Genomic DNA, 23,274 nt, shown 5'->3' on the forward strand with positions numbered 1-23,274 from the left:
TCATCCATCTCTCTCTCTCTCTCTCTCACACACACACACACGCACGCACGCACAGGCCCTAACCACAGCAGCCATACCATCAAGGATACATCCTCCCGCATGACCTCTAATATGATAATACTATCATGCGCTGGTAATACCCTTCTGCCCTTTACATTAGCCAAACTCCCGGGACAAGAAAGGGTCACGGTCAGTTGGTTTAGAATATTAGAAATAAGATTATTCAGTTATCTTTCCTTTTGAAATTTTAAAATTATATCATCTAATATATATTCTTCTAGCTTGAAAATCTGACTTAACTTTGCTAATGCCTGCAAATATTCCAGAAATTCTGGCCGGTTTCACACTGCTTACCGGCCGTGGAATGAGAACGGCAGTTCTCGTGCGAAATCGCGCCAGGAAGACGCTGTCATTCTTGGAGCTTGGCGCGATGTTCCGTGGCCGGTTAGCAGTGTGAAAACGGCCTACGTTTAACACCCAGAGCTAGATCATCTATCTTCCGCCCTCACTTTAGCTTAATTAAATATTTTTTGTCTTGGGATTGTGTCTGTGTCCATTATCCCTTTTACTTCCCTGAAATAATAAATTACACAGCTGAACACTGTGTATCTTGGCTTCATACAAATCATGAATCAATTCTTTTGTACCTACCAAAAGGGAGGCAGCTATGTTCTGAATATTAAATTAACTGCATTTGACAGATAATAGCGGATTTCTCAACAACCTCTGCAACGGACACCAAAAGTCTGACCTAGATGCAAACTTCTTCTGTTCTCGTGCGTGATGGGGATGTGGGAGGAATGGAAAGCAAGAAGGCAAAAGACAGAATGGGCAGGCCACTGGCTGTCACCTTTGAAGACACTACGGGCCGGGGTGGGGGTGAGAGAGGGACTGCTGTTGTCTGGTATCTTCCAACAGGCTTTCAGACTGGATTTGTTCCTTTAACTCCGAGAAAAACCTGAAGAGGATTTTGAGAGTTCCTTTATGCAGATAGCAACCAGTAATATAAGCAAAAATATTTAGGATGAACATTTGGTTTAACATACAGAAGCCTACAAGCGATAGAAGGTGGAACAAAGAGGTGAGGAAAGTGATAAAAGGTAGGAGATTTACATTGAAATTTTGAATTTGGTGGAAGGAAGTGACCTCACAGGAAGGCGAGGAGTTGGAGGAGCCAACCTTCAACCTGAATTTGCTATCACAGGATGTGACATCAGATCCCTGCTGAGCTCTCCCAATTCTCCAAACTCCACCTTCCCCAAACTCCACCACCCACAATCTCCAAGAATTTCCCAAGCTGGAGTTGACAACCCGAACTGCTGCATGTCCCCAGCTCCGCACTATGCACAACAACTAGGAAACCCAGGGGTCCCGTCTGGCAATAACATCTGTGCGCACAATTTTCCATCTGCCACCTATTTCCACTGTGCCTGAAAGGGAGACTTCACCATTGTTGCCTAATTCGAGGGAAGCCGGAGAGCGACTCCACGCGTGAAAGCTGGAAATGGCTGGGAGAAAGCTCTTGAGCACATTTGCCCCACCGTATGGTAGGATTACTTGCCACAAATTACGGACCCACCCATCATCAACCATATCACTTGGGCTAGACCTGACAGCAACCACGGCTATAGAGCCTTTCCACTGTAATGATTTTTACAACGAAGCAGAGATATGAAGAGCAGGACTCTGCCGTCGAGCACTGTGGCCCCTCTACACAGCAGCTGCAGTCTGACCTTAGGTTGTTCTCCAGGTTCTCCAGCTAAGGTCTTCAACTGGGAGCACTGGGAACAAAGCCCATCCTCTCAGCAATGGATCTTCTGAAACATTTCAGAACGGGCTTAGCATGCATAGGAACCACTGTTCATCACATTTCCTTTATTCGTTTCATGCTTTCTGTGGCCACCAAAATTCTCTTTAAACACAGCGTAGTAAACTGAAGGCAGGGCCGAGTGAAGTTTGTTTTTTAGGCCTTAAAATATACTGAAAAGATCTGGTCCTAATAATAACTGTTCTGCTCAGTAATAACGCTTCTAGTTAGGTAGCCTGTATTTCATCACAGGTGCATCAAAGAGCCAGAGCTCGAAGGAGACCTAGTGGGCAATCATCCATGGCCAGCGGGGCCTAGTGTGGTTCAGGGGGCACGTGCCACAGTCAGGTCGCCAATGCCAGGCTGGGAAATTCCTGGTGATTTGGGGGTGAAGCCTGGAGAAGCCGGAGATTGGAGAGGGAAGGGACCTCAGCACAGTATAATGCCTTAGAGTCCACCCTCCAAAGTAGCTGTATTCTCCAGGGGAACTGATCCATGCAGTCTGGAGATTCTGGGAGAACTCCCCTCTGGAGGTTGGCAACCCTATGCCATAGGCTCATTTTGCAGCCTGAGAGATGGGCCTGCAGAGGAGGCCGGGCCCTACGCATGAGCCCCAGTCGTGCAATGAGCTCCTTGCGGGGTGTGGCCAGGCCAGAGGCTCTGTGCCCCACAAGTCGACAGGTCTACAACAATTTTTAGTATGGTTGCCACTCCTGGGTAGGGGAAATTTCTGGATATAGGGAAAGCAGGGTTTGGGGAGGGGAAGGGACAGTCTCTTTCAAAGCTGCCATTTTCTCCAGGGGAAATAATCTCTGTCAACTGGAGACCTGCTGTAATTCTGGAAGAGGTCCACATACACCCCCTCCTCGACCCCAGAGGCTGACAGCTGTAGGGGCCGTAATAAGCAAATGAACTTGAGGAGGAGTGCAAAGGATGCCTCCCCCCTCCCCATCCTTCTCTGTGCCTGCTTCACAGGAACAGCACCCAGCCTGAGGCAATCAGGCTGCAGGATAAGGACGGGACACTGAATGCCTGACCGGTGTGGCTCAAGGTTGTTCTGCCAAGGCACGGGAAACTCCCAGCGCAGCTGCAATACAGGAAGGGTGCATATGTGTGAGTCGGGCGGGGGGGGGGGGGGGGGGTTACTCCCCTCTGCATGTGTGCTGTCCTTTACAACCATCAATCTAAGAATTCCAAGTATAGAAGAATTCCAATTATGATCATATTAGAAAAGGCAAATTGAGAACATAATAGACATTAAAAATGTTGCAAAACAGTAAAGCGTCCAGTAGCACCTTTAAGACTAACCAACTTTATTATAGCATACGTTTTCGAGGACCGCGGCTCTCTTTCTCAGATGCATCTGACGAAGAGAGCCATGGCTCTCGAAAGCTTATGCTACAATAAAGTTGGTTATGCATCTGACGAAGAGAGCTGTGGTTCTTGAAAGCTTAAGCTACAATAAGGTTGGTTATGCATCTGACGAAGAGAGCTGTGGTTCTCGAAAGCTTAAGCTACAATAAAGTTGGTTATGCATCTGATGAAGAGAGCTGTGGTTCTCGAAAGCTTAAGCTACAATAAAGTTGGTTATGCATCTGACGAAGAGCGCTATGGTTCTCGAAAGCTAATGCTACAATAAAGTTGGTTAGTCTTAAAGGTGCTACTGGACTCTTTACTATTTTGCAGCTACAGACTAACACAGCTAACTCCTCTCGATCTATAAAAAATGTTAACTGTGTATTTTTCACAATTTATTTAGAGTCAAATCTGTGCCACCCAACTTCACACAGATATGTGTCGTCTGATTTCAATATAAAATTTAATGTAATTTGTATTATTAATATTTCCTCTATTTCTAAGGAGCAAAATATTACTTATTAAAAATGTGCAAACTTCTAAAGCATAAATCGTGTAAAATCCAGTCTTAATTGGCGCCTCATGACTGAGTACATTTCTGTATGTGGATCCGGGGCTGCTCCTGTTCACTTCCATGGTACTTGTGCAGGAGAAATTCCAAGGGGATTCTGCCCCAAACCATTTTTGGGCACAGACTTCTGGGGTTTGCTGCACTGTCATAACACCTGCTCTGTTGATCAGAGCTCAAAATCTGTCAACTCATTCAGCTGCTTGCTTGCCAACCATTTTGAATGAGATGTAAGCGGAACAAAGCTGACGACAGAGTGACAGATACAAACAGCCCAGAATGGAGACAAGATGGCTGCTTGCTGAACACACAGTGGTGTGTCCAGTCCAATGACAACAGAGAGATTCTTCCCCCCCCTCCCTTTTTTTTTTACTGGTATACAATCTCTCAGGGGGGGGGAGCTGCCTGCATATTTTTATAGTCTCAGTACAGCCCTAAATTTACAGTCTGGCATTCCCTGGAACAGGCGGAGCTCACTCTACTTAATGAAAACTATATTGTGAGTCTCCCAAGCAAGATCATTGCAAGGAGAAAGAGTGTACGCGTAAAAGGCTTTCCCGCAGTGCTCCCTTCTCTGCATACTTGTTTGTATCTGGTGGCAGATTTGAGCCAGACCGCAGCTTGTCCGGGTAGCCCCACCTCTTCCCATTCATCTTCATTTTTCTTCTTCTGTACAGACGGTGACATTTCATGCATCAGACATCAATCACATGAGAGCTTTTACCTTAGCTACTGTTATTGGGTCCGAAGGTAAATTGGTTCAGCCACCAGAATCCCCACTATAAACACACTGTATATATTTAACAGTAACCCACTCATTATCCCAAGGGCCAGTGTAAAATAACCCTCATTAATTAAATGCAAGTCTTCAAAACATAAATTTGAGAGGGGCAGGCAAGAAACGGCAGAGAAAGCCAGCAATTAACCTGATTTCCCCCTCTCTCTCCTAGCTGCTCTGTTGATGGCGGCGGCGGCTGCTTCTGGCTGCGCTGATGAATATTCACTGCCATAGAGGAGTCCTACATCCTGCCTACTCATTCTGGAACAGCTCTCAGAGTCCAAACATTATGCATTTGCTGAGAAACAAATGTGTGTGCGTGCATGAACCCAACGCACACATTTCGAAGGCTCTGATCTTCTTAATACCTCTTCTGGATTAAGGTAACCACTCTCTTTCTCAATAAAGAAAACAACAAAATATGCAAACAGATGGCAAAGAACGTGAAAAAACGGAAATAAAATCACACACACCCTTCCTATTAATCCAGAGGAGTTGGCCATGTTAGTCTGTTGTAGCAAAATAGTAAAGATTCCAGTAGCACCTTTAAAACTAACCAACTTAATTGTAGCATAAGCTTCCGAGAACCACAGCTCTCTTCGTCAGATGTATCTGACGAAGAGAGCTGTGGTTCTCGAAAGCTAATGCTACAATAAAGTTGGTTATGCATCTGACGAAGAGAGCTGTGGTTCTCAAAAGTTTATGCTACAATAAAGTTGGTTATGCATCTGACGAAGAGAGCTGTGGTTCTCAAAAGCTTATGCTACAATAAAGTTGGTTATGCATCTGACGAAGAGAGCTATGGTTCTCGAAAGCTTATGCTACAGTAAAGTTGGTTAACAGCTGATGAAGAGAGCTGTGGTTCTCGAAAGTTTATGCCACAATAAAGTTGGTTATGCATCTAATGAAGAGAGCTGTGGTGCTCGAAAGCTTATGCTATAATAAAGTTGGTTATGCATCTGACGAAGAGCGCTGTGGTGCTCGAAAGCTTATGCTACAATAAAGTTGGTTATGCATCTGACAAAGAGAGCTGTGGTGCTCGAAAGCTTATGCTACAATAAAGTTGGTTATGCATCTGACGAAGAGAGCTGTGGTGCTCAAAAGCTTATGGTACAATAAAGTTGGTTAGTCTTAAAGGTGCTACTGGACTCTTTACTATTTCCCCTTCCTATTAACACTCTCACAGAACAGGTGAATTGGTAACTAGAAGCACGGAGCAAATCAACTGGCCTTCCTCAATGTTCCACCCTCTAAACCTGATCCAGAACTGCAACGCCTGAACTCAGAAGCTGCCTCTTACAGAAGCAGACCGTCCGTCCACCAAGATCGGTATTTTCTACTCAGGCTGGCAGCAGCTCTCCAGGGTCTGAGGCCGACGTCGTTCACGTCCCTATTACCTGATCCCTATAACTGGAGATGCCGGGGATTGAACCGGGGCACTTCTGCACACCAAGCAGATGCTCTGCCACTGAGCCACAACCCCTCTCCTCCCAACAGGAAAGCAGAAACTGTCCTCCTAGGTCACTTCCCCCCATCTATAACTATTAAGTTTGTAATTTGATGCTGTATTACATGCAAGACTCTGACCGTTCTGTGTTCTAATTTTCACATGTAGAAGTCTTTTCCAACACGGACTACCCCGAAAGAGCTACCACCCTTTTGCTCACGTGAACTAAGCGCATCTATATTTTGTTGATCTTCCACCGTAATTAAGTCCCTCTCCTTTCTACCACCCCCAGAACCTTTGTTTTCTAACTGGGAAGCTTAGGCATCCGTGACAAGCCTAATTTCCCCCATGGCCGTTTCTTTAGGCAGAGAGCAGCACCTGTTACCCTTGCAGCCAAACCAGGGCTGTTTCCACACGTCTTACCTTCTGCTGGAACATCGTGGAAGAGAGCGTCTTCTCGTGTGAAATCGCGCCAGGAAGATGCAATTTCGTGCAAAAATCCCAGATGACAGAGTCTTCCTGGCACGATTTTGCACGAGAAAGCGCTGCCTTCCGTGATTTTCCCGCAGAAGGGAAGACGTGTGGAAACGGCCCAGCTTAACCCTCTCCTTTCCAAGCTGGGAAGAAGTTAACACGCCAAGCAAGCATGCCAGTTCCACTTCTCTCCATTCCAGGCCGGATTGTCCACTTTTGTCTTCTAAACAGTAGCTTGACCAGCCTGCAGCAACTGACTGGACTCAGTAGTGATTTGTTCCTTGCAGGGCTTTTTTTCTGGGAAAAGAGGTGGTGGAACTCAGTGGGTTGCCCTTGGAGAAAATGGTCACAGGGCCAGTGGCCCTGCCCCCTGATCTCCAGACAGAGGGGAGTTGAGATTGCCCTCCGTGCCGCTGCACGGAGGGCAATCTCAACTCCCCTCTGTCTGGAGATCAGGGGGCGGGGCCACCAGCCATGTGACTTCTTAAAAGAGGTGCCGGAACTCCGTTCCACTGCGTTCCTGCTGAAAAAAAGCCCTGGTTCCTTGCTATGAAAGCCATATCAGTTGATTTCAAGACAGAAAAGCAGGCTGTGCAGTCTACAGTTTTTTGGACAGCTGGCAGACCTAATCTGAGAAAGTTTAAACTGCTACATTTCTGCAGTCTGGTTGCTGTTAAGGGAACAATAGCAACGTTGGGAGTGGGGGGAAGGCAGGGGTGCTAATAACTAATAATCTAATCATATATTGGAGTGTTTCCTATATCATCACTGCGTGTAATTTTGAAATGCCTCATTAGTTTGTTATGAAGGTTTGTTATGATGAGAAAAAAATGAAGCATTCGCCAGCTAATTGCTGCAGATCACATGGTGGTAAAAGCAGGGGTGGGGGATTGCTTCAAATGCTGACGACTTAGAGAGAAATAAGCATGGAGTTGTATTTTATTTCACATTTAATCAAGACCAGCTATATGATACAATGACAATTTCCTCTTTACATACCAAAAAAGAAAGTACAAAAAAAATTCTGAAGAAATAATAGATGGGGTCGACAATTTTTGACCTACACCTTTCATTTTTCTAATCTCTGCTGTTCAAGATGCTGATAAATGTAGAAGACCAGCAGCTCTGGCTATTATTTTCTTGTTAGCTGGAAACTGTTTGCGGACACAGAAATACAGTCTTTTACTCGGGCACTGACATTATTCCCAATACAACTCTTTTATTTTCTTTTTGGCCATTACAGTCCCAAAAGAAACACACTTATCCAAAAACAAGGAGTTCAATAGGATATACTCCCCTGAAGGGTCTACAGCTGTGTAACACAGAGCCTATGCAAGAAGCCTTAAACTACATCCCACATGCAAATGTGAACGGAATTGCAGCCTGCAACAGTAAAGTGCTGGCCTACGAGTTTAGGAACCATCAAACAGAATGACAAATCAAGTCCTTGATCAATTTTTTTTCTCTGCCAGGAACTCACAACGTATTGTTATGCAAGCCTAAGGTTGCTAACCTCCACGCGGAGTCTAAAGATCTCCTGGCATTACAACTGCTCTCTAGACTATAGAGATTAGTCCCCCTGGAGATAATGGCTGCATTGGAGGGTGGAATCTACGGCATTATATCCTTCTCAGGTCCTTCCCCTCCCCAGACAGCGCCTCCTGCAGGTGCCACCCTGCATATGGGGGAAATCAACAGCAGCCCCCGCCGCCTGCCAGCTCATAGTTTAAAGGGACTTGCCACGGCAGGTCCCTTTAAACTGCCCAAACCCCAGCCCCCTGCCCCCCAGCCCCACACTTACCTTCCCCTGTGGTGCGCCGTCTTTCCTCTCCTTCCAGGAGGGGCAAGAAGGCCATTTTTGGCCTCTTCCACCGCCCTGGGGGCCCTTTCCTGCCCTGCCACTGGCAGGTCCCTTTAAACTATCAGCTGGCAGGCGGTGAGGGGGGGATCCCCCCCCCGCTGCCTGCCAGCTGATAGTTTAAAGGGACCTGCCGCTTGCAAGGCAGGAAAGGGCCCTTTAAACTGTCAAATGCCCCTTTCCCTGCTGTTGTCAAGGCCGGAAAGGGGCATTTAAACCCCACGAACCACGAACTGGTTCGTAACTGGTCCAGTTCTGTGGTTCATGGTTCATGAAACCCATGAATCCCAAATCTCCTGGTTCGGTTTTTTTTGTTCCGTGCCCATCTCTACTTATGTATTATCTGTTGCTTTAAATATGTGCTCCTATGAGCTACCTGTGCTTCATGTTGTCTAATGTCAGTCCTAGAATTGATTATGTTCTGCTTCAGCATTTCTTAAACTCTGTGTTGGATTCTTGCTAATGCTATGTCTTGTAAACTTGTATTTATTAACCCTATGGTATTGTTTATGGAAATGTCCTTGATACTGACTGTACTAATCTCACACTGTGTAATCTGCCTTGAGTCTCAGTGAGAAAAGCCGACTATAAATGACATAAATAAATAAAATTATTTTTGTTGAACTGATCTGAAAAGAATTAAAGCAAAGAAGTAGCAGGTTTCGTGTTTTTGTAAATGTGTTTATGTGATTGAAAGGTACTTCAGGGACAGTGCAGGTTATAAAGTAAAAGTCTTCACGTTCCTAAAAGATTTGCCTGTGGGAGGTGGGAAGTATGGCTCCTGTACCTTTAATTTCTGAGTGATAAGGAGAAATTCAGCATGTGAAGTTTTCACAGCATGATATTTGCATTGGGGCTAGTCTGAATTATTGCTAGTCATGCTGCTAGAAAAGGCAGAGGCAACCGACGTAGTGTGCCTTTGCAGAATTTTTATTTTATTTTATTTGTGCACGCAATAAGGATGAGTCCAGGTGGACCTCTCTTGGTAAGGAGTATCTTATAATTATAATAATAATAATAACATTCAATTTATATACTGCCCTTCAGGACAACTTAATGCCCACTCAGAGCGGTTTACAACGTATGCCATTATTATCCCCACAACAAACCACCCTGTGAGGTGGGTGGGGCTGAGAGAGCTCCAGAGAGTTGTGACTAGCCCAAGGTCACCCAGCTGGCTTCAAGTGGAGGAGTGGGGAATCAAACCCAGCTCTCCAGATTAGAGTCCCGCTGCTCTTAACCACTATACCAAACTGGCTCTTCCGGAAAATAATAACAATGTGCTTATATACTGCTCTTCTAGACAGATTAGAGCCCAGTGTGGTGAACAAAGTCAGTGTTGTTATTATCCCCACAATACAGCTGGGGAACTGGGCCTGGGAGGAGTGGCTTACCCAAGGTCACCAATTGAGCTCATGGTAGTAATGGGATATCAGCCAGCAGAGTGCTTTCCTTTTCCTTTCATAATAAAGAGTCCAGTGGAGTGGACACTTCGTCAGTGCATCTGATGAAGAGAGCTGTGGCTCTCGAAAGCTTATGCTACAATAAAGTTGGTTAGTCTTAAAGGTGCTACGGGAATCTTTACTATTTTGCGACTACAGACTAACATGGCTAACTGTCCTGGGTCCTTTTCCTTTCAAGCTCCTTTAATCCAATTATCGTAAGCAGTGGATAGGGAGTTTTTATTTCTTTAAGGAAAATATAGTGGAGACATACTTGGCCATGGCCAGCATAGTTCTTGGGTCTCTATCCACTAGCCAATAAACAACTATATTATCTTTTAATGCCGTACAAGGGACTTTAGTTAAAATAGGGGCAATCCATAATTTACAATAAAAATGAGGACATTCCAATATCCTATGGGACGGGGTGCCGACGTTTTTTCAAATCCCATTGGCAGAGTCTGTCCCAATAAGGCAAATTACAGTATCTCCTCTCTAGGACTGCTGAGGGGACATCGTTCAGGCACGCAAGCAGAAATGTTCCATAGTAGCGAGGAACGGTTAGATATTTAGCATAGGCTGGAATGCTGGAGGTGGAAGGAAGCCAAAAAAACTGGAGGAACATAATCTCCGAGCTCGTATAACTGAGCTGGAGTAACCAGCAGAGTGCTGACGTGCAGCCCAACCACTTAACCACTATGCTCTCAGCCGCTCTCAGAAAACTCCAGAAATTGGAGTTACTACCACCCTTCAGCTTCCCTAAGAATGGAGTGCTGGGGGCTGCCCAGACTGGTCAGTCCTCTCCACCAAAGGCTCCTCCATTGCCATTTGCAGACCGAGGTGTAAAAGGCCCCCGAGGCATATGGAAAAGCCCAGCCAGATGACTTGGTGCGGATACAATGAAGGTGAAATGAACTTTCTTTGCTACCGTGGACCAGACTCTGGTCATATGCAGAGGTCATTTCGTAGAAAAAGAGCGGGAGGAACTCATTAGCATAGCTCATTAGCATGTGCCACGCCCCTTGACAGCACCGGAAGTGTGTCATTGGCATAACTGATTTGCATATGCCACACCCCCTGGCATCACCTATCCTGGCTGTTTTGGACCCAATCCTGGCCATTCAGGGCCGGAATTGGGCCCAAAATGGCAAAAAGTGCCTGAAAATGGCTGAAAAGGGACACAAAATGGTCAGGATTGGGCCACTGCTGAGTGGGAGAGTGATCCACCACCCGTCAGAAGCCCAATCCGGGCCGTTTCGGCCCCAATCCAGGCCAAAACAGGCCCAGAATGGCTGAGTCAGGTGGGCGGGGCCACTTGTCATATGACCTCTTTGGGGAACTGCCGGAACTGCGTTCCTGAGCATTCCCCCTCAAAATGAGCCCTGGTCATATGTATGAGGTCTCAACAGTCTTTTGGGGTGATGGGGATCTGGCGTGTCAGGGGACTTGGGTTGCCTGCTGGCCAGGGAGAAATGGCCGGGGTTCCTACTGTGCCATTAACAGCAAGTTAATGTGCAGGAGTCGGAAAGCGTATTTTTATAGCATGGGAATAAATCTGCTCATGTTTGCACATCATCATTGCACAGCAGGAACGTTATCTTTCCGCCAGGCCTGTAAGACAGAGATGTTCAACCAGACATATGGTGGTTGAGGTGGGTGGGCCGTGAAACTGGCCTCCTGCCATGGGGGGGGGGTGTTACCCTCTGTCCTGTTAACATCTAATAGTTGGCCATCCAGCCCCACAGATTGCTGTTTGTGTTGTGCAATATGTGTGCAGCTGTTTTTTTAGAAATTATATTATATATTTATTGATGTTTTTAACTGGTTTTAAATTAACATGTTTATGTCTTTTGTATATGTTGTATTCTGCTCTGAGCCCAATCTTGGGGAAAGTGGATTAGAAATCATCATCATCATCATCATCATGCAGGTAAAGGTGTAGGACAGAAGCTGGTAGCAAAAAGTTGGGAGTTCTGCACGTGACAGTCTAAAACCAAGGACGTTCTCTTCACACACCCTACCTACCTACCATTAAGTAAAGGTCTCGAGGGTCTCTTATTTCTACGAAGGGAAAGGGGGAACATAGGGCAGCAGAAATCATTTCTTCAAGCAGATCTAGATGTTGTTTTTCAACACAAGAGCAATTCCAGGTATCTGGGGATCACAGACTCTGCTAGCAGCAATTTCCATGGTCACAGTAACTGGAAAACCGCCACTGCGTTCTGGGAATTGCTGCCAGTTCAGCTGATTATGCGATCTTTGTCTATGTCAGCCTGAGAAGCATCAGAGAGGCTCGCTTGTACGATCAAACACCCCATGCAGAGCAGTTGTAGAGCATCAAGAGCATTCTTTTAGGAAGAGAAGGAGAGAAAGTCTCACTCCCCACCTGTAGATCCCTTTGGGGACAAGAATATGCCCTATCCTTCGCGCTCTGGTGGAGCCTGCAGTTAGCAGGCTCTTGTCTCCCTTTCACCCAAGGGAGGTGGGAATGAGGGGGAATAACCCAAAGCCCCCCCCCCCGAAGCTGTCCCATCTGTTGCTTTGACTCTCCATAGCCTCTGCTCATTCATTCCCCCTGCTCACAGAAATGCAGATCAGGCTCCGAGTGCCTTGTACAGCCAAGGCAAGCACACAGGTTTGCTTATCCGCAGCCTGGGAGACGAGGCGCCCACTGGGAAGGAGAGGCACCCCTTCATGTAATGCTGGGAGCTGGATTTCAGAATCTCGGATTCTTTATTGTTTAGAAAGAAACAGTCTGTGTTCATTCTCTCTCTCTCTCTCTGTCTGACAGACCATTCATATTTTCTTTACCTGCAATATATTTTTCCTGCTTGACTGAAATTATTGAAAGCTACTATCAGTGATATCCTAAGCAGAGAAACCCTTCTAACCTATTGACTTCAGTGGACAGAAGGGTCGAGTGTAACTCTGCACTATAAGTGTGCCCCCCCCGCCCGTGTCTGTTTTCTAATGTATTTTATTCCCCTTTCTCTCCCACCATTCTCTTTCTCTTGTTGAATCAAATAACTGGTCCAACCCCCTACCCTCTTCCTGGAATTTCCTTCTCCACGGACCTTTACTCACAGCCACCATTCCCTAGCCACGCCCTCATCTCCACCTCCGGATTTATTTCTCTTTCTCTTTATTTTCTGAATCTGTGTTTGTGATTTCACACCACTCTAAGGCGCACCTTTCTCTACTGGCTTTCTTTCTCATCTGAGTGGCTTTTCCTTCCCCTGTGGCAATGAGAGCCTGGCCTAATTAATGTTTCTAGCAAAAGGATAGACGGGCAGGGGCTCAATTGAGCCCCTGGGGAGCTGGCTGCTTTTGATCCATTGTGTGATCGTGCTGATGTGGCTAAATATAGTGTTGCTAACTCCAGGTTGTGAAATTCCTGGAGGTATGGGGGAAAGAGTCTGGGGAAGATGTCGTTTGGGGAGGGACCTCAGCGGGGGATGAATGCCACAGAGTCCACCCTCCAAATCCGCCCTTTTTTGGGGGGCAACTGCTCTCTGGGGGAATGGGTGGCTCCTTTGGAGGATGGACTCTGTGGCATTCATCCCCCGCTGAGGTCCCTCCCCAAACCCCACCCACGGGCTCCATTCCCAAAACTCCAGGAATTTCCCAACCCAGAACTGACCCCCCCCCCTAGCCATATGCCGATGTTTTAGAACAAGGGTGTCTTTCACAGCCATGCTAAATGCATACTTTCCTGAACAATATTGGGACTGAGCCAGGGGTAAAAGGTTAGCAGAACCCTGTATATCACTAAAGGTAGAGGCCAGATCATTATCAAAGTTCACAAACAAAAACAAAACAAAAGACTGTCCTCAGAACCTGTATTATTGATCACCTGCCAAGGCCTAGAACTCAGCAATGGGGCGGCTGCCACCCTCCAGTTACCGGAAATTAGTAGTTAGTAATGGTCAGTGCTCTTCCTGCTTCTCTTTCCCTCCCTCGTGAGTTCTGCCCTCTTCGCTCTCTTCTTTTTGGGACTCAAAATGGCAGAAGGTGGAGCTGGGCTTCTTCTCTATCGCTGCTCCTCCTTGCCACTGCCGCCCCTTCTGTCCCATGGAAAAAGATGGGCAGGGGGGCTGTATTTCTACTCTCCCTTACTGAGAACACCTGAAGAGAAAGGGGAGGAAGTGGGCAATGCAGGTAGGAAAGGAAAGAGGACACACAGCAGTTGAGGTGGCCAGAGGGGGAGAGAAACCACCAACCAGCCCGACTGCCCAGCCAGCTGCCCCAATATATGCTTATGAGGAGGGCTCACCATGGGGAAAGAGGGGACTCTCGTGGTCACTGTGATGGATATAGATTTGAAGAAAAGGGATTTTATATACTTTTTATATACTACTTCTGTGCCTTTCCAGTATTACATGCTTTGCACTTTTTCTATGCTCAGGAGCCAATGTAGTATTTGTAATGCAACCTGTAAGAATATGACACTTGAAACAAGAAGAATGTATGCTGAACCTCTGTAAGAACTGAGGACTAAAAAATATATTGCTTGTAGAGCTGCACTTATAAGAATATTACACATATGTTACATTATTCTATAAGATTCCAATAGGAATCTGTATTAGAGAACCTTTGGTAGAAAACTGATTTGATGCAGCAAGCTGGTTTGGCCACCTGTGGCCTTATCTCCCTTAAGGCTGCAGGAAAAACTGGGGGGAAAGGGCAGAAACGGGGGAAACATCCCTTTCTGCCCACGGACTTCAGTTATGTGAAGGCACCAAGGCTGCCAGATTGAGACTCCCTGGCACCATTGAAGGTAAAAGTGTTATGCCCAGAAGGAAGTAGGTAAAAGGTTGGAAGGTGTCCTTCCAAAATGAGAACAAGATAAAAAGCTGCAAGAACTGGAATTCCCCCAAGTAGAGGGGCTGACCCAGAATTGCATCTTCAAATCAGAACTGACCCCAGATACCTTACGAGCCAATAAGACAACAAATATTAGAATATTGTAATATTATTATAATTACCTGAAGGTATTAATTGCTTTGCACTTCTACTGTAATTGGGGATGAGCTTTGCACACGAGGAGACCGTCTACTTCTGTGTAAAAGAAAGGGCTCATCCACCGGTTTAATTAAACCATCTGTTTTGCTTCAATTCAAGAAGGACTCCAGGATCTTTATTTTAATTTTTATTGTGGTTGGTCAGAAAAGGGAGAACGAACCACAGAGGCGCAAAGTTTTGCGTGTAACAACTGTTCATTTGCTTGCTTCATTTATAACCACCTTTCTCTCCAGCGGGGATGAAAGCAGCTTACATCATTCCCCTCTCCTCCCATTTTATCCTCAGAACAACCCTGTGAGGTAGGTTAGGCAGAGAATATGTGACTGGCCCACGGTCATTCAGCCTCGGGATTCCAACCGGGGTCTCCTAGATCCTAGTCCGACACAAACCACTATACTACACTGGCTCACTGGATGTAAGATTACCTTTGAATTGTGTGATGATACAGTAGCATCTGAGGTTCACCAGGGCTGTCATTAGCATGTATGGTGGGGGGGGGAATTGTTGCCAACCTCCAGGTGGGGACTGGAGCTCTCCTGGTATTACAATTGATCTCCAGACTAGAGGGATGTTTCCTGGGAGAAAATGGCAGCTTTGGAGGGTGGTCTTTATGCATCACATGCCTGCTGAGCTCCCCCACCTTCCCAAATTCTACCCTCGCCATACTCTACCCCCAAATCTCCCAGAATTTCTGAGCCCAGAGTTGGCAACTGTAAGATATTTTGTGAGTACAGATGAGGCAGTCCTTGAAAAGCTTGTACCATTTTCCTGCCTGATACATTTGTCTGGAATTGAATCATCATGAATGTATAATGTGAGAGGATCAGGTTTTAAGCAACCACAAAGGCACACCCAGCAGCTGCCACCAATGGGAATGGCTACACGGGCATCTTGCAGGATCCCTACGTGGAGGATACAGCCCCACTGCGGACCGTGGCCTTGATGGGCAGGGCTGTTGCAGTTACTTCTGATGGCACACATCAGTTCTTTGGCGAGACAAGAGAGGGAAGGCTTGGCTTTTAAGAGCAGGGCGTTCCTGGCTCCTGCGACTGATTCAAACAGCAGTTCGCTAACAGCAGGCCTTTCTCTGGGGTGGAATCCTGAATCTGCAGAGGGAAAAAGGAACACTGGTTTCCTCTGGCCACTAGGGGCTGCTCTACCACTCTCCCATGCATTTAGCAACCCAGGAATTGCCTGGCTGCAGCCCTCTCTGCTTTGTGTCTGGCAGTGCGAGCAGAAATGCTGTCTTTGCTTTTCCTTGCAATTTACGTTGCTTCCTAACCATAAGATGCTTGCAATCAGTCCAGTCCTCTGAAAGGAAGCTAATAGCACGGCGCTTTTGCAGATGAGAGGGCAGAAAAACTCATTTTTTTTCCTAAAAAAAATTACTGTATTCCCGGTCCTTCCAACACAGCAGGAGAAGGCACGATTACTTGCTACCATGTCATGCAAAGGCAGGGATATCTTTTCCACGGGGAGTGGGCAGGGGAGAGGCAGTCTGCTCCTATACTGAAAAGGAGTGAGCATACAGTTTGCCTCCACAGAAGGCTTTCTGAAAAACAAGAAAGTGTTTTTCATAAAGTGGTGCACTGTGGCTCCCAGGGAAGCGTTTCTTGCATCTGCTTAAAAAACGGGGGGAAAGTAAAATATATGATTAGAAAGGATTGCCAAAAGGCTCAGACAAGAGAGCATGTGTGTGTGTGTCTGTTTGTGTGAATTGCGCGTCCTTGTTGGTGCCTGAGGCACTAGCTGATAGGTGCTAAGCAGTGCTGACTAGTGCCTGCTGACCCTTTCCCAAAGGCACAAATTTTAAGTGTACTAAAGCTGTAAACTGAAGGCAGTAGGAAAAGAAGACGCGACCAGCAATGGCTTGACTCCATAAAGGAAGCCACGGCCTTCTATCCGCAAGACCTGAGCAAGGCTATCAATGATAGAATGTTCTGGAGGTTGTTAATTCTTAGGGTTGCCATAAGGTGGAAACAGCTTGATGGCACATAACACACACACACACACACACACTCACAAACATAAAATGTAAATTAGCTGGGAAGGATAATATTCTCCCAGTTAAAAAAATGTAATTTACGGCTGTGTAAATACAATCTGTTTGTGCTATGTACAAGTATTTTTTTGAGGAAAACTTTCAGATTTGCCTCAAAAGTAAAGCATAATTGCATACTTATTATAGAACGCCCCCCCCCACATACACCCAAAGCCACCTGCAGAATCCATTAATTTCACTTCAGAATTCTATATTCCTCCTCAAAAAGCTAACGAGGGCCCCTTCATTCACTATATGTTTTATTATGTAGTCCTATGGTTAGGACTATGCCAACTCTACCTTGAGAAATTTGCAATGAAACCTGGAGAGGGACCTCTGGGGGGCATAATGCCATGCAGCCCACTCTCCGAAGCAGCCATTTTCTCCAAGGCAACGAATCTCTGTAGCATGGCAAACCACTGTAATTCAGGAGAACTCCAGGCCCTACCTGGAGGATGGCAACACTCAGGGCTTTTTTTCAGGGGGAACACGGTGGAACGGAGTTCCGGAACCTCTTGAAAATGGTCACATGGCTGGTGGCCCCGCCCCCTGATCTCCAGACAGAGGGGAGTTTAGATCTCAAGTCCCCTCTGTCTGGAGATCAGGGGGCGGGGCCACCAGCCATGTGACCATTTTCAAGAGGTTCTGGAACTCTGTTCCACCGTGTTCCTGCTGAAAAAAAGCCCTGGTTCCACAACTGTTCCATCAGAGTTCACTAAGGCTATGACCACCTATTAAAAAAATTAACAAAGACTTCTCTCCAATTACTCTAAGAGCCTGTTTTTTTTTTCATCGACAGCTAGCCTGAGAAAATAATCCTTTAACTCGCCTCAATCTCTTGATTTGTTAATGCAGTCAACATAAAGGGTCAGTTCAAGGCTGCAGTGAATTTGGAACAAAATTAAGCCGGGGGAAGCTTCAAGGCCTGAGTTTGCACAACCCCACAAGGATTGGCAGGGGTGTCTGAGGTAGGATTGCCAACCTCCAGGTGGTGGCTGGAGATATCCTGCAATGACAACTGATCTCCAGGCCAAAGAGTTCAGTTCCCCTGGAGAAAAGATCCAGAGGAGTTAGCTGTGTTAGTCTGTAGTAGCAAAATCAAAAAGAGTCCAGTAGCACCTTTAAGACTAACCAATTTTATTGTAGCATAAGCTTTCGAGAATCAAGTTCTCTTCGTCAGATGCATAGTACAGAAACATAGTACCATGCATCTGACGAAGAGAACTTGATTCTCGAAAGCTTATGCTACAATAAAATTGGTTAGTCTTAAAGGTGCTACTGGACTCTTTTTGATCCTGGAGAAAAGGGCTACTTATGAGCATGGAGACACTGGCATTATACTCCATTGAGGTCCCTGCCTTCCCCAGGCTCCACCCCCAAATCTCCAGGAATTTTCAGACCTGGAGCTGGCAACCCTAGCAAAGACTAGCAGGGCTCAGCATTCACAAGAAGGGTATCACAAGGGCTCCTCACATTGTCAAGTGGTAATAATGAATCTTCCGAAGAATACTACCAGTCGGGGGTGGGGGAAAGAATAAGTCACCAGTTTTGCTACTGGTGATTTGTGCTGAGCCCATCCCAACCTGCCCCCAGTTGTGAGACATCCCACAGTCCAAGATGGTGCTGTTTCAGGCTCTGGACAATGAGACTGGGGAGGACACAGCAAGGTCCAAAGGCATTCAGCCTTACAGTGCAAACAAGTCAAGCGCTGAAGATCATGATTAATTTATAATGGAAATGCTTCTTCTGCCACTCCAGAAACAAATTACAGAACGTGAGGCTGCAAAATGCCAGGAAGCAGACATACACATCTGCAAACTCCCCCCCCCCCCACTTTGCCACACCTCCTCACACCTCCTGGCTTCCGCAAACCTGTGCAGCCTGGAGACGGCCTTTTGGAGTTCACTGAGCTGAATTTCTGGAGAGAACTCCTAATGATTAGGATGGGGACACTACAAAATGTAGGAGCCCCACCATGGGTCGACAGCCTACTGTCCTGAACTTGAATGGGCAGCAGCACTCTTCGCAGAAGGTGAATTGACTGTATAAGCATTGGGGGTGAAGGCGTGGTGGGGGCTTCCTCCCCTCTGCATGTATAAACCAAGAATGCACTTTGGAATAGCTGCACTGCATCATTCTAGGGGTATAAGAAGCATGGAAAGTTTGCACTGTGGCGCCTTCCTACTCCCCAAGCGCAAGCAGTGAGGGGAGGGGGTTCAGGGCCTCTGGAATGGAGGGGGGGAAGCTAACCAGGAAACCAATATTCCAATAAAACTAGGTTAGGTGTGAGGGAGCAGCTTTGTCTGGGCTTGCTGGTGCCTGAGGTGAGAAATGGAAACTACTGTGGACTGTGGCGGCCTTTCTCCTCTGAGTCACTTTTGGAAGGAGAAATGAGATGACGGGGTTGCTGAGAAAGGGGGATGGATTTCAGGAGGAAGCAAATGCTGGGATTGGTCTGTCGGTCTCCCTTCTGCCCTTCCAGAGTTCTCAACAGAATATGAGGAGTTGGAGGCTCTGGGAAAAGGACTGCAAAGTGATGATCTGGCCAGACACACCGTCAACATACCTGGCTGTTTACAGAGAAACACGAGAAAAAAAGAGGTCCCTAGAAGGAGCTGGCCTGGCACCCCAGCTGAGCAACAAGCCACCCACTCCTTGGAGTCCTCGTCTCTCAGCCTCGCTCCTGTCCTGCAAGTGCCACATAAATGCTGAGCATCAGGGCTTTTTTTCAGCGGGAACGCGGTGGAACGGAGTTCTGGCACCTCTTGAAAATGGTCACACGGCCGATGGCCCCACCCCCTGATCTCCAGACAGAGGGGAGTTGAGATTGCCCTCCGCGCCGCCACCTCTTTTCCCAGAAAAAAAGCCCTGACGGAGATTCATGCTTTAAAGAATTCTTCATCATGCAAGAATTCTTTATGTGCCTAAGTGAAGTAAGCCAGTAAACTTCATGGGAAGCCGGTAAGGCTGGCACGGGTCCCAAGGGTCTCTTGGCTTCTTCCTCCTGACTCTCCACTCTTGGATTTCTCTGTTAAACTGGATGTGCCTGTGCGTATTCTCTTCAGCTAGGTGGGAGGAACGATGGCCATGAGTTGTCCAATAAGGGCATTTATGGCATCAGAGAGGCTAGGAGAGCATTTTTATCTACACAAGGGTTCCCCAGCATGGCGACCGTGGGAGCCACGGTGCCTGCCAGATGCCAGTACCCCCCCCCCCCGTACTTTTTTTCAGAAAGCAGGTGGGGCCATTGTAAGGCAGGGCTTGTTATTTTCTGCCCTCATTCACAGGAAATGGTTTTCCACAGCTGCAACAGCAGCTACGGCCTCTGGAAGATAAGAAAAATTGGTAAGCACCCAGGCTCTCCTTACTCGGTGTGTCTATCCCCCCTTCAGGCTTTGGTGACAAGGGGGGCTGGCAACCCTATGTGGCAGTCATTTCGGGGTGGTGCACACCACTACCTCTCAAACTCCCAAAGGCTGAAAGTTTGAGAAGGATCGGGGCCCCCTGATGTATGTCAGGAAAAGTGCTAAAAAAAGTCTGCTCTTCTGGCAATATTTGAGTGGGTGCCCATTCAGAGTAATCGGTACGGATCTGGGCTTGGGAAGCTACACGGAATTAGGTCTGCATTGCCCTGCTATTTGATTGCTGGCTTTTTTACACTCCAAAACAAAAACCACGTAATAACTTCTGTCAGGATCCATCAAAATAACACCGCCCAATATAAAAGCTTTCGAGTTCTCCAGATCTTTTCATCAAAACACAGGAAGAGGCGAGATTAGGGTTGCCAGCCCCAAATTACCAGCCCCCCCCCTCACCTGGCCTGTGTGGGGGGGAAAGTACCAGGAAATGGGGGGAACAAGTAGGGAACATGTGCACACAGTGTACCCCTGACACTGACAAGCGGTGTTGTTGCCTGTGAGGCACAGAACAGACCGATCATAGCAGAGGGCTGATTCTCTAAAAATAATTCCCAAACACTATGTTTTGGGCTGATCTTTAAGAGAATTGGCTCCCAGTGTGACCTGGTACTTCTGCTTTGTGCCAGAAATGATGTCATTTACTGACGTGACATGTGCACAGGTAAGTGCCTGCTCCCCCACTCCGCAGTGCCACTTTAATAACAACAACAAGAAGACTCGATTTATATACCGCCCTTCAGGATGACTTAACACCCACTCAGAGTGGTTTACAAAGTATGTCATTATTATCCCCCCAACAATAATCGCCCTGTGAGGTGGGTGGGGCTCCTGGGTGATGGTTGTGTATGTGTGCTGGCTGCCCAGCGGGAAGTCAGGCATAGTGGGGACACTTAAGGTTTGTGTGTCCCCCTGAATAATCAGTATTTGTGACTGCCTGGCCTGAAGTTTCATTGTGAGGAACGGGCTCTCAGTGGCTATTGTGTGTGTGTAAAGTGCTATCAAGTCGCAGCCAACTTATGGCGCCCCCTGCTGTGTTTTTCAAGGCAAGAAATGAAGAGAGGTGGTTTGCCTGCCTGTCTTTATTTGCCTGCCTCTTGTCTCCCTTGGTGGTCTCCCATCCATGTACTAACAAGGGCCAACCCAGCTTAGCTTCTGAGATCTGAATCCCAAGACAATGGGCCGAGGTACTTGGCATATAGAATCCCAGAGTGGGAAGGGGCCATCCAGACCTTCTAGTCCAACCCCCTGCCCAGTGCAGGATGAGCCTAAAGCATCCCTGACAAATATTCATCCAGCCTCTTCTTGAAAACTGCCAGTGAAGGGGAGCTCACCATAGACATACACACAGAGTGGAAAATGCAGCCTAAAAATGGAGAGAGTATCTATTTATATCACCTCCTGCTGACACAAAGAGCAGTGAACACTTCTGCCACAGTCATGCATAAACAGACAAATCTGCAACTGAAATTTCCGCAAGGGGCTTCAAAACGGCAGAAGTACAGTCAGCACGGATCAGACCCAGAGAGAATACGGCTAAAGGGTATTCAAGGAGCCCATGGGCTGTGTCATTAAACACATGTGATAGTTATATATGCAGACAGATATAATGGCACTACTAACTTCTGCTTATGCAGGGAGAAATGAGCCAATTAGGATAACTCAGTAAGGAGGTCAACTGTAAATGAAGAATTTGCCAACATTTTCTGTCGAATAGGGATACGTGTCAGATAAACAATGACTAGTGCAGCAATTCTCTTATTTTGTGGCAACAGACTAACATGGCTGGCTAGCCCTCAGGAATTTTATTTTTAGGAAGCCACAAAACTGGAGTCCAGTGGCATCAGTCAAACCTATCCTTCCTTCCTCTTCAACCTGCCATCTCTCTTTACCATTTCATATTGCTGTCGTTCTGGTGACTTTTGTGGCTGCTGTCTAGATTTTGTAACTTTGCCCACAAGGGAGCCAAGAGACTCCGTAATGCGATGAATCAGGAAAGGATTCCAGGGAACAGATGAAGGAGTCTCCATGAACCCACACGAAGGAGCAGACTTCTCTGACCTAAGCTTTCTTCTGGGGCAGCGTGGCCATCTGTTATCATCCTAGTAAGAAGGACGTTAGCAAACGTTAGGTGCCAATGTGCATTAAAGGAGAGAGAGAATTCATGATACAACACGGTCACCTGAGAATGCTCTACGTGAAGCCGGAAAACAGAGGACGTTTGTATTCCAAATAATGCTGGGATAGACATAGCAAGCATCAGGGCTTTTTTTTCTGGGAAAAGAGGTGGTGGAACTCAGGACCGCACAATGACGTCATTTTGGGTCAGCTGGAACAAGGGGAAGTTTTTTAAAGTATAAATCGCCCTCGGCGAAAATGGTCACATGGCTGGTGGCCTTGCCCCCTGATCTCCAGACAGAGGGGAGTTTAGATTGCCCTCCACGCCACTGGAGCAGCTCGGAGGGCAATCTAAACTCCCCTCTGTATGGAGATCAGGGGGTGGGGCCACCGGCCATTTGACCATTTTCAAGAGGTGCCAGAACTCCATTCCACCGCGTTCCAGCTGAAAAAAAGCCCTGGAAAGCATCCATGAACCAAATGCAGCTGGTGAGCCAGGGCCCACAAACGGGTCTAGTGCACAAATCAGGTCTCTCGGTACAATCCACGATTTTAAACCTCCTTATACGTCACATTTTCCCATGAGACTGAAGCAAGCTCATTTGTGAGCTGGATTTCACCATCAGTCTTCGAAAAGAATTATGGGAACCAGTCAAGGTTTGTATTTTCATTGCAAAAACATGGGCATATATCTTACTGTCACCCCCGTTGGGACCGTGGCTGAAATACAAAAATAAGCAGATTCCATTATTGATTATGTGGGCCTGATAATAGCAAATCTTCCTCAGCGCTGCAAATATGATTGCTACGGTCCAAAATGTCTCTTTTTATTGTTCTCTTATTGTTTTTATCAAATTCTTATAAACATGGTAAACTTAGCAAATCGTTCTTAAAAATGTCAACAAATTCATCTCCGTAATGTAACTTCATCAGAAATTTGTACAATC

At 46.7% G+C, this 23,274-nt stretch overlaps 1 protein-coding gene and 1 non-coding gene across 7 annotated transcripts in view; both read right to left on the minus strand.

Moving 5' to 3' along the window:
- The window catches only part of LOC129334058 (protocadherin alpha-C2-like), a 280,693-nt gene that overhangs the window by 5,936 nt on the left and 251,483 nt on the right, over nt 1-23,274 (minus strand). The window lies entirely within an intron of this gene.
- Nucleotides 5,921-5,992, minus strand: TRNAT-GGU (transfer RNA threonine (anticodon GGU)). The gene has a single exon. It is a non-coding gene; the product is annotated as a tRNA-Thr (tRNA).

This window comes from Eublepharis macularius, chromosome 7 (assembly GCF_028583425.1).
Source record: "Eublepharis macularius isolate TG4126 chromosome 7, MPM_Emac_v1.0, whole genome shotgun sequence".
Lineage (NCBI taxonomy): Eukaryota > Metazoa > Chordata > Lepidosauria > Squamata > Eublepharidae > Eublepharis > Eublepharis macularius.